Source organism: Haemaphysalis longicornis, unplaced genomic scaffold, assembly GCF_048455015.1.
Source record: "Haemaphysalis longicornis isolate Haplotype H1 unplaced genomic scaffold, Haemaphysalis longicornis Haplotype H1 scaffold_2, whole genome shotgun sequence".
NCBI classification, from domain to species: domain Eukaryota; kingdom Metazoa; phylum Arthropoda; class Arachnida; order Ixodida; family Ixodidae; genus Haemaphysalis; species Haemaphysalis longicornis.
Window position 1 is genome coordinate 230,825,581 of NW_027526295.1, and position 10,651 is coordinate 230,836,231.

The following is a 10,651-nucleotide window of genomic DNA, read 5'->3' on the forward strand; positions in this document are numbered from 1 at the left end:
TTGGCAGCAAACTTCTTGAAATCGGAAGGGTGGCGGTTCGTACACTCTTAATCTGGTTCCATGTAAGTTCCAGTTAAACGGGGCGATCCACATATTTTTATCTGGATCCAAACGAAGAATAACTGGAACGAGAGATATAAGTGGATCTTATCTGGAACTGTCCATTTGTTTTCTTTAGGTTTGTGTTTATTATGTGGAACCGAATAAATGAGGGGATGCGCTGTCGGCCGTTCCAGTTACTGTTCCACTTATGTCCCAGTAAAAATTTTGGACAGTGCTTTTGTATATTTTTTGCTCGTGTCTTGTTCCACATAACTTGTGCGCTGCAGTGAAGTATGCACTGAATCGTGCATTAACTGGAACAATGAACCACATATATATTTGACACGCTTTGGCGCACAAGCGCACGCACAAGCACTTGCACGCACACGCCCACAGACATAGATACAGACACGAACGCACACCCGCGCACCCACACATACACACACACATGCATGCAATCACACACGCACACACGCACGCACCACATAAAATTTAATAAACTTCGTCGATATCTATGGAACTGTCTTAGAGCAGTTTACTTATATAAGACGGCTAAGACGTATTTTTAGTGACGTTATTTGACAGAAAACAATATGTCCACTGCTATAACAACACCGTACAAAGCATGAAAGGTGCGAGAAAAGGGTATCTTAGCGAAAATAGAAATTTCACGAACCCCTTTCAGGTTGTCTGCGGCGCTCAGACCGCTTTAGTGAATATCGTCTTTTGCTAATTGCAGACGCGCAGTACGTCTGAAATCACCAATGACTTGAATTTCAGAAGGACCAGATGTCCCCAGGTTCTCCTTCTGCGTTCGGAATAGAGCCGTGGTAGTGCTGAAGAATTCATTGGGCTTTTGTGGATACCTCATAAAGAAATATATATAGTTGTTGAGACTATTGCAAGTTCTGCATTTGGTTCACAAAGCGTCGCAGAAACATTGTTTTTTGCCCAATGCTCAGCCATCAGCTCGCTGTGTTGTAATACGTGCACAATTTTAAGTGCTTTACAGGAACGTATGAATGGCTACAATCTGCTGTAAAATAGGTACTTAGTCCACTTTATTTATGCCCTGATGCGGTATATACATAGGGTTAACCGACTGTGCCGCATTTTACACTGCACGAGCATGTCACGAATGCAGTTATATATGCTTGGGTGTTCGTTAGCATTTTTCGTCTCGTGCATGCTATTAAGGGTGACTCACCTGATCCAATTCATATGGGACTCACTAATTCATGACGCAAATTCATGAGACTTACTAATTCAAAAGCACCATGTACCGATACAAGAAGTTTTACAAATTCACAGAAATGACACTAACGACCTGGTTTGCTTCTTCTAGAAATACAGTAGACCCTCGTTAAGACGATTTTGGTTAAAACGAACACTGATTAAGAACCACAACATTTTTCTCTTGTAACGTCCACAATGCAATACACCTCCGCTTAAGACGAATTTCGGATAATACGCATACATTTTTACGGTCCGTTCGGGTTCGTCTTAACGGGAGTCTGCTGTATATCATTTCTTTGCAGAGATAAAAAAAAAACAAGAAACGCATTTTGGTTTATCCAGTCTTCACTGGAAGGTGCTAGCGGTCTCACCATGCGAGTTTTATTTCTTTGTTTCAGTAGAGAAGCGACATATATCTAAAATAAGCAAACTAGGCCGTTGTGAATATCGGTATGTATTTGTAAAACTATTCGTATTGGTGCACGATGGTTTTTAAGTCCATTGGTCATGACGTAGTAAGTCCGATAAGAATGCTAACATGTGAGTCCCTTTTAATTTCCACAAGCAAAAACAAGAGCCTCTTTGCAAAGAGCGGTTGACTGGGTGAACGGAACTAAACCTAGATATACCACGTGATACCTGCATTATTTTGTATGTATTAATGCTGAAATGACATTGTAATTCCTAATTATGCTGTGCAGTAACGGCAAAAATACGCAGAGTTAACTTGCTGTTGTTGTGTCTTGTCATAGTAATTGAAGTTCATTGAATGACCCGCCTTCTCCAGCTGCTTCCCCAGTTGCTGTTTTCCTCTACTATTGGTGTTCAGGAGGGAAAAGGGCTGGGAAACGGGCCGATGTATGATTACTTACTAATTAGCTGTAAGTAGCTTTATATAACGTGGGTATCTAAGAGCGTCGCAGTATATTTTATTGACTACGGAAAGGCTTGTTGTCAAGAAAAGCAGTAAATGAAGCCACGCCCTTTTGCGTTCATTGTAAACAGTAACGGAGAAATTGTCATCCAAAGTTAAGCTCGGATATCGCACGCACTCACGGCCCTCCGAGAGAAACAACTTTAGCCAGTACTAACGCGCTAACGCGGCTATTATCTGAGCTTTGTTTCGGCCTCAGCGGGCGTAAACGTCCGCTTAGACGCATACGCCCGTTTTCCGAATCCAATAAAAGCCATCACGTGTGCCGAGTTTGTATGAGTTCTTATGCGGGCGCATCGCCAAAGCCTCCGCGAGAACGAAAGTACGCCGAAGCCATGAGGAAAAGACCGCCACTCCAGTAGCGCATTCCATGCGCATGCGTCAGCAGCAGCACGGCAGAGCTGTTTTTGCGTTGATTCACGGTACAGTGGGGCTGCAACGGGTACGATGACGACGGATGAAAATCGGGACTGCGTCAACACTTTAAACGACAGCAGCGCTCCCATCTTCCAGGATTCCCTCCGCTAATTTTACGGTCTTCAGCATGCAGCGCCACCAGTGGCACTCCCAAGCGGGTTTCTCAATTGCTCGCGCGATGCGCCTGATATTTACTAAAGAAATTCTCGGTCACGCTGGCGAGAACCGTTAGCGCCGTTAGCAGTTTAAATTGGGTTGATTGCGGCGTGCAACTGCGAATTTTTTCATATCCCTGGGCTCTATTTCCTGCTCGACGAAGTGGAATTTTGCCAGGAGACGCAAAAAAGGTCAGTGCCGCTTATTTATGTGCTGGTAACGGTTGTTGTTCAGTGACATCCTTGTTAACTGCGTCCGATTAACATACCGCGTCTATGCCCGTTGTTCGTGTGTCGTTCATGCTTGTGGTCGCGGCGTGTAACATTTTGTGTTGGAGAAACGTTTGCAGCCGTAATTTACCAAAACTCCCGTGTTCGTGGGTCAGAGTCGGCTGGACATTTCTGACTGCGTACGTCAGAAGTTCCTGGTTTGCGCGTTTCATGAGTGGATGTTCCCTTACTGTGTGGCTTTGCTTAGTTGTATATTGACGGTAGCTGTGTATGTCTGCGGTAGCGAATCTTCTCGGGTTAGTCGCTCGCGATAATCGCGCGTGCACACGTGTACAACTTCCAAGCAAGTTTGTCGGAGCGTCCGTCCTTAGATTTATTGGTATTTTTAAAACTTGCGTGGTAATTGCGGCGTTGTGTTAGTCTGATGAGTAGAATGCCATTTACTGTGCTTACCAGACCGGGAGTCTTCGACCTTGCCCGTTGCGCGCAAGGTAGACGCTATTTCGAGTTGTGTTGATGTGCTTTCAAGGCGTCAGCTTACGTTTATCTGTGCAGTATGTTATGCAGTTCCATGTTTCTTCCAATTCCTTTGACCAATTGAGATGATCTATTTTACATTGCCTGAAGTGTAGAGAAATGGAAGGGACAGTGGTTGTCTTAGCAGTACCGCAGTAACAAACGTTTCTTTTGTAGAGGGGAAGAAATATGTGGAAACACGCAGCGGGTATATAAAAAGTGTGCTGCCGTTTCTATGCTGTTAATGTCAGTGGTAACTTGAGACTTCAGGATAATTATCCAATATCCATAATCAGTGGTTGCTACTTCACGAACCGCGTTAGAAATAAGCCACTCTTGCATTTTTATGCCGTCAATGTCGGTGGTAACCCGAGAGTCGAAATAATTTCCGACAACGCTCCGGTGATAAGTTCTTGCATCACTATGTGCACCCAACATTAACCCATTTCTGTGCTTCCTTGAACTTAGAAAATATACTGCGAAAGCAGATTGCTACATTCTGTATTCGATCTGTGTAACCTGTCCAGATGCAGACTATGGCTGACTGTGGAGAAATTTGTCTCTACACTGGTAGTTTGCGACAATTGTTTTCCTTTGTCTGAAGAACAGAAATTAAAACGAATTATTTCCATTCCTTACATGTACCTGTGAAATCATGGCTGTGGCATTTACTGTGGCTGAAGACATCTTCGGCACGCCGAGGCGTCGTCGTGACAAGTGTGACAGATTGTGAATGCATTGTGGAAGTCATAAAGCCACGAAAGAGTGCCTCTTGAGTGTTGCGTATTATACAGACGTTCACCACTCCGCATGGAGCAATGACAGGTGAGCCTAAAAGTGTTCAAATATTATTATATTTAAAATTGTTTCGCCTGAAAACGTTACCAGGGCTCGTGATGCAAAATAAATTTTAGCACAACTAATCAGGCCTTGTACGATATTTTGTAGTACTCCCTTCTTAGAGGGAAGCGTAAATTTATGCTTCGATATTTTTATACTGTTTTTATTTCTAGGAAATAGGGCGGACCGGGACTTAAAACAATGGAACAAGGAATGCATACTGCCATTTTCCTGGTTCTTGAAGGCGTGTGTTCACCGTTATTGAAGTCGTGTGTTCACAAAAAGGAAACACGTGAAAGCCGTTGCATGGGATGAAATCATTGCATTCTACAAGTAAGTACGCACTCCCAGTTCTGGAACTTTGATGGTCCCTTTTTAGGTAGTTGCATTATACGTAATGGCTTCGGAACACCATTTCAGTGACAACTTGACCTGTAGGTGAAAACGACAGTAAGAGCTTTTGGGAACACGTTGGCAAAACTTTCCTGGAAAATCACTCCGAGGAGGCCCTGCCAGGAACGCCTGCGTCTTAATTTTAGTTGGGTAAGTTGGCATTTTATTTTTGTGGGACTCAATTTATGGTAGTGTTTATTGAAGCTGGCATTTTATTTTTGCGGGACTGAATTTGTGGTAGTTTTCTTTGTAGGAAAATCTTACTGTTAAGAATAAATCGTGAACTCCAAATTTGGAAATACCTTCACATTCAGCCTGTTTCGGATGCTGCAACATGTGGAAAAAAAGACTGTTATTTTGCATTCAAGTTTTGCAAACATTTTGCTTTCACATTGAGAGTTGCTGCTGTGATAATACGGCGCCACGGCCACGCCCAATGCGGTTGCTTTCCAAAATTAGAGAACTGCCATTGACAGTCTGTGCTAATATTTTTTGTACATTGTTAACAGCATTCCCAGAAAAGAAACCAAGAAATCGCTGATATTTCAATCAATTACTGTGCTATAAAAGGGGTATCCTAAGCAACTCACTCATTTAAAGCCATCGTCTAACAAATTTTTTTTGTTCCTTCCTTAAAGGTACATGACGTGGTCCAGTTATTCTCGACGTCCAGTTATTTTGAGAGAAGAGAATGGCAGCGTAAATATTGTCGACAAGAAACACGTCATGGATTTTTCGCCTGCATTGTCACATCAAGATGTGGTCATCCTCCTCGCCGTATATTTCATCTTAATCTCCTGAAACTTATGCGACTTTGGAGAGTTCTTGGGACTTTTGCAGAGAGTTCTTGGCCATTTAACAGTGGCCTGGTGTCATTTAAGTTTAAAGCTCTATTGAAAGACTTGATGTGGTCACTCTACTTGGGTTTTAAATTATTGTTAGACGTTTAAGCCTATTCGGAAAGATATGTCGTGGTTCAAATGATTGGTAGATGCAAGCGGCATGTCAACTGCAAAAGTGAAGTCGTGCTTTCCTTTGCAATTTTTCATTATTGGCACAAAGCGCAGGCTGCCTTTGCCGCTACTCTGTTACTCTGTTAATGTAGCTAATGGCACTGCACTGTAACGTTTTTATTATTCAAGTGCAGCTCGAAATTTTTTTCCATGGCAGTGCTGCTGTTGATGGATGCACACGTGAGAGTAATTATTTACACAGACGGTTTGGGGTTTTATTAATCAATTTTTTTACTGTATCTTAGCTGACACCTAAGCGCCTAGAAGAATGCGAAATATACATATTTGGCTTGAAAAAGTTGTTTACTTTGGACAAAGTTGCATTTCTCGCTTGTTAGAGGCAGTGCTTTGGTCACAAGCATACTGTCGTCATGATAGTAGGGTTTGTATAGCACGCAACTGAATTTTACCTCAGATAAATGTTTCGGCTGGAAAAATGCTTCCAAGTTCGCTTGGTAAAATTGGTCACCTGTATGTTTCAACGCTACCTGGCTTGGCTATTTGGGATGTCTGAATTGTTCTTGAGGGAATTAATAACGTCTTTAGAGTTAGGCTGCTTGATAAATTTTAAAATGCGTAACATGCTCCGAGCTATCTGGTTTGTAAAATTTTGTAAGATTCACACTGGGTGCAATGAGCTTTGTTTTTGGATAAGTTATTTTAAATAGCTACAAATTGTCGGGGAAAGAACGCGGCTTCAGTGAAAGGCTTTTGTCAGGGCGCGTATATAGTCGGTTTTGGCTACAGTTAGCTTGATATTGATATATGGTGTGTGTTTTAGTTGTGCAATAGTGCCACATGCTTCCGGTAATTTTTTCTGTGCAAATGTTAAATTGTTAGTATTGGCTCCGGTGTTCTTTTCCTACACTCTTGCAGGTCTTGTGATAATCCAACCGTGTATGGCTTGTATTTTTGGCTTTTCCCTACAATTTAATAGCAAACTGCATTTTTTGGTACCGGGATGCGTAAACATGGTATGGCAAGCGCTGTGGGTACTTCCGCATTTGCGGTACCTGATTTCATGTCATAAAACAGCATATTTTATGCTCACTGTTGTGTAATGCTTTTTGAGTTACTGCGAGGGTAGATGTACAAGTCTGTTTGTGACGCGGTTGCGCTTAAAGCCATCTTTATTACCCACGTGTTTTTAGCAAAAAAGAATGGTAAATATTAGCAAAAATAGGAAAATGCCACTCAGATCGTTTTGGCCACTTGATATCGTTTTGGTATTTGATCCTGTACGCTGGTCATTTTCTGCCCAAGTGGAAACAGATATGTCTCCGTATCTCAAATGTACGCAATAATACGAGCGAATAAAATTTCCTTAGTGTTTTTAAAAGCATTGCATCAGTGCTAACAGTTGGTTTAGTGTGTATTTTAATGCGATTCTTGTTTCTTTTACATGCAGCCAAAACCCAGAACAGGATTCGGCGGATGAAGCCAAAGTCTCTGTGTGCCGCTCCAGGTATCTCAGACCAACTTTTATATAGAACTGTGCTCCGATAGGCAACTGTTGGGAACTGTCAGGGACCACACTGCTGCGGCGGTTTCGGTTTTCCAATTGTTGGTATCACTGTGGGCCATATGTCAAGGCTGCGTTAGAATGGTGCTTGCGGTTTCCTTCTGATTCCAATGCATCCGCCAGCCTGGCAAATGACCTCAGTTTATACCAACAGGAAAGCAGATATGTTGGAAAAGTGGAGTCCCATAGACAGCTTCTCAACGTCTATCGGAACACCGTTTTATATAAACAGCTGGTCTGAAGGTACCTGGAACGGCGCACCGGATAAATCCATAATCATTTTACGTGGATCAGTGTTCCAGTAACTTACACTACCAGTTTATTTGGAACAGTGATCCGTATATTTTTATTTGGAACGCCGATCCAGATAATATAGCTGCAAAAATATGTGGTGCACTGTTCCACTTACATTTTCAGGATATGTGGAACACGGTTCCAAATATATAAGTGGAACTTTTTTGCAAAAAAGTTCCAGTTACTAAGTGGATCTTATGTGGATCCAGATTAAGAGTGTAGTGTCGAAACTTGACACTACGATATGTGTCCCTGTCACGTGACCTGCAAACCTAGCAGCTACTGTAACTGCTGAAACGTTCATTTACGTATAGAAAACCTTTTAACACAAGTATTTGTACAAGCTTAAATGGTATATGTATTTCTAAATATTACTTTGAAAATTCTAAAGACGCGCCGCCCGCCGCCGCTGGGTTGCCCTCAGTGTGGCTAACTGAGCCACCATGCCCAGAATCAACGGCAGCGTTCAGCAAACAGACCCAGCGAAGGAGCTGCGATGATTCTGTCTGGGTCAGGGGTGTTTGTTCTGCCAAAATATTTGATTTCAGTCTCCAAATACGCCAACGGCAGCTTAAAAAAAAAAAAAAAAGAACGTCGCACCCGGGGAGAATCGAACTTCCCGCCTCCACAACGTGGACAGATTCTACCTATCGTTTATCCCAACAGATGGCGCATTCGTGCAAAATAGACTCTTGCATTAAAAAAAACAGGAAAGCCTGCGATTCAAACTTTTTTAGCTGGGAACAAGTTTTTAAATATGGTTTTTCATTTCGTATACAGACAAAAGTATGTTGCCGAGCTACTCTATGTCATGGTTGCCAGCATTAGTTTTGGGAGGGACACATACGGCTCGTAGATAAAAAAATTCGATTTAAAAAGTTCTAGAGCGTTATCAGCAAAACCGTTCCTCGTCAAGGTGCTTTAAGTGATGCCCTTTCATTTGGGATAGAGAATATATACTCGACAAAAATCGGTTGTCTGTCCCTTTAAGTCTACGTGCACGAGATTAGGCGCACGGCAATCAACAGAGTAGAGTTGCGGGGTAGTTATTTGATTACCGTGCTAAACTTTGGTGCGAAAACTACTCAATAAGACTACTTTTAAAGGCCTCCTTCGTTCCTAACGTTGCGGAGGAAAGTTTTCGGAACCCCTCCTGTTTCTGGTTCATTAATCCGCTGCACGCACGCTAGCATACGAACGTATACACAGGCAAACAAACACTATCGGGGGTGAACTTTTCTTCATTTTTCAGTGATGACTAGAACATATGCACATAAATAATCCAGAAAGTGGGTGATTATAGTCACGCCGGCAGATAAATTGGCAAAGGATATTTGCCGTGTAACCTGAATTCGTGGCCGGAGAACCCTTTCGGCCGCATGTTTCGGACACTGTCTTTCATAACATTTCAAAATACTCATATTCGTTCGAAAAAAAAATTGTCAAAGTGCTTTCCCTGTGCCTTTATTGGCCTTATGGACTGGTCACAGTTACGGATTAATTTAAACCAGGCTTCTTTAAAGTCGTCGAACGCTCGTAAATGCGGGCGTTTTTTTTTTTCTTTTTTTTCCCCTTGCGATTAGATAACACGACCGCCTCGTCCCGGAACCGAATCCGCGACGTCATTTCTCGGTGGCACAACGCCTTCCACTGGGTGCCGGCCGATGCAGTCTTCTAATCTTGTTTCTGCACGCTAACGCGTACTCATCGAGAGTGAGGGTTGAAACCGGCGTTGCGACCTCTGAACCTTATAACGGATTTCAATAGAAGACAGCATGCCCTCAACAGGCTGCGTGGTGTGTTCCATTACGACAAAATATATCTTAAGAAAAGTGCCCTGCTGAGTTAACGTCGCGATTGTCCCTACAGGCAGTGTTCTCGGGATTAAATAAAAGGTGATCGGTGTTTTCGGCTGAATGGTTAAACTGGATCGGACAGGTTCTACTAGGCTAGGCTAAGGCCTCCGCCTGGTTGTACTTCGACCAACCCCTGCTTCCGCATAGCCGGGGCATGCAGCGTGAAGCAGCCGTTGTGGATAAGATAAGGAAACGATGGCGAAGCGGTAGGCAACGGCTGCTGAGGCCACGTCGCCGCTCTAACCTGGCATCATTAGTTGTGGCATGCGAGCTCTGTGCACCATGTATAGGGCAAGCGCAAGCAAGAAAAGGAAAAGGAGCCCCAGGCATCGTTTTGGATTTAGAGGAGTCAAAATGATGTTTTTAAGCTAATATTAATGTTCTGTACCTCGAACACTCTTCATTGGATCAAAGAACAAATCCGCTAGGCGTTGGCAACGGGCATCATTTCTTCAATTGCGCTTTGCGTGTTAATGAACTGAAACACTAAAATTTCGTTTAACTCACTTAGTCTTCCTACCGCCTGACCACGGAGGTTACATAAATAATACGTTCTGTAAGCCAGTGAGCCTGTACACAGAAAAGGCCTTACAACAACATTTATTCCGTAATTAAAAATCTTGTGTAATTTAGAAAGCAAGAACGAAACGTGCTCCAGAATTTGAATTCAGCTTGTTTCGGCGCAAAACATAAACCGCGTGTCAGGCGAGGGTGACGGCCGCTGTATAGGACTACACCCGTCGGCTATTAAAGCAAACACGTGATTCTTTTTTCTCCTTTTCGGGTCACGTGGTTTTTTATTATCGGCTTTTGGCGAGGAACTTTTCACCCTAAGAAAGATGTCCCGAACATGTCGTCTCCACCACGGCCGGTCGTGGCCATCTCCCCGTTTCCAGTGCGACACACTGGTGCTGCGTGGCGTCAGTCGCTGGCGCCGCGTCCGGTTCGACGTTGTCTGCTGAGCAGATTGATGGAACGGGGCACACACTCACTACGGCACTGCACTACTTGCGGAACAACACGCTGCAGAGTCACTTCCACGCTCTTTTTTTCTTTTTTCTTTTTCCATTTTGTAGTTCCGCGTGACGAGGGAACAGGAAGAACACACCAAAGTCAGTCCGTCTGAAACTCGATATATGTACAACCCGTGGATGGAGGCTCGCAGAGACACTCACGCGCACTTCCGCCGTATAGCAAAGCAA

At 43.3% G+C, this 10,651-nt stretch overlaps 1 long non-coding RNA gene across 1 annotated transcript; it reads left to right on the forward strand.

Moving 5' to 3' along the window:
* Positions 1 to 2,208: 2,208 nt before the first annotated feature.
* Positions 2,209 to 7,116, forward strand: LOC144170084 (uncharacterized). The gene is made up of 5 exons (XR_013322561.1): positions 2,209 to 2,976; positions 4,215 to 4,356; positions 4,545 to 4,704; positions 4,792 to 4,914; positions 5,403 to 7,116. It is a non-coding gene; the product is annotated as an uncharacterized LOC144170084 (long non-coding RNA).
* The last annotated feature ends 3,535 nt before the right edge of the window (positions 7,117 to 10,651 follow it).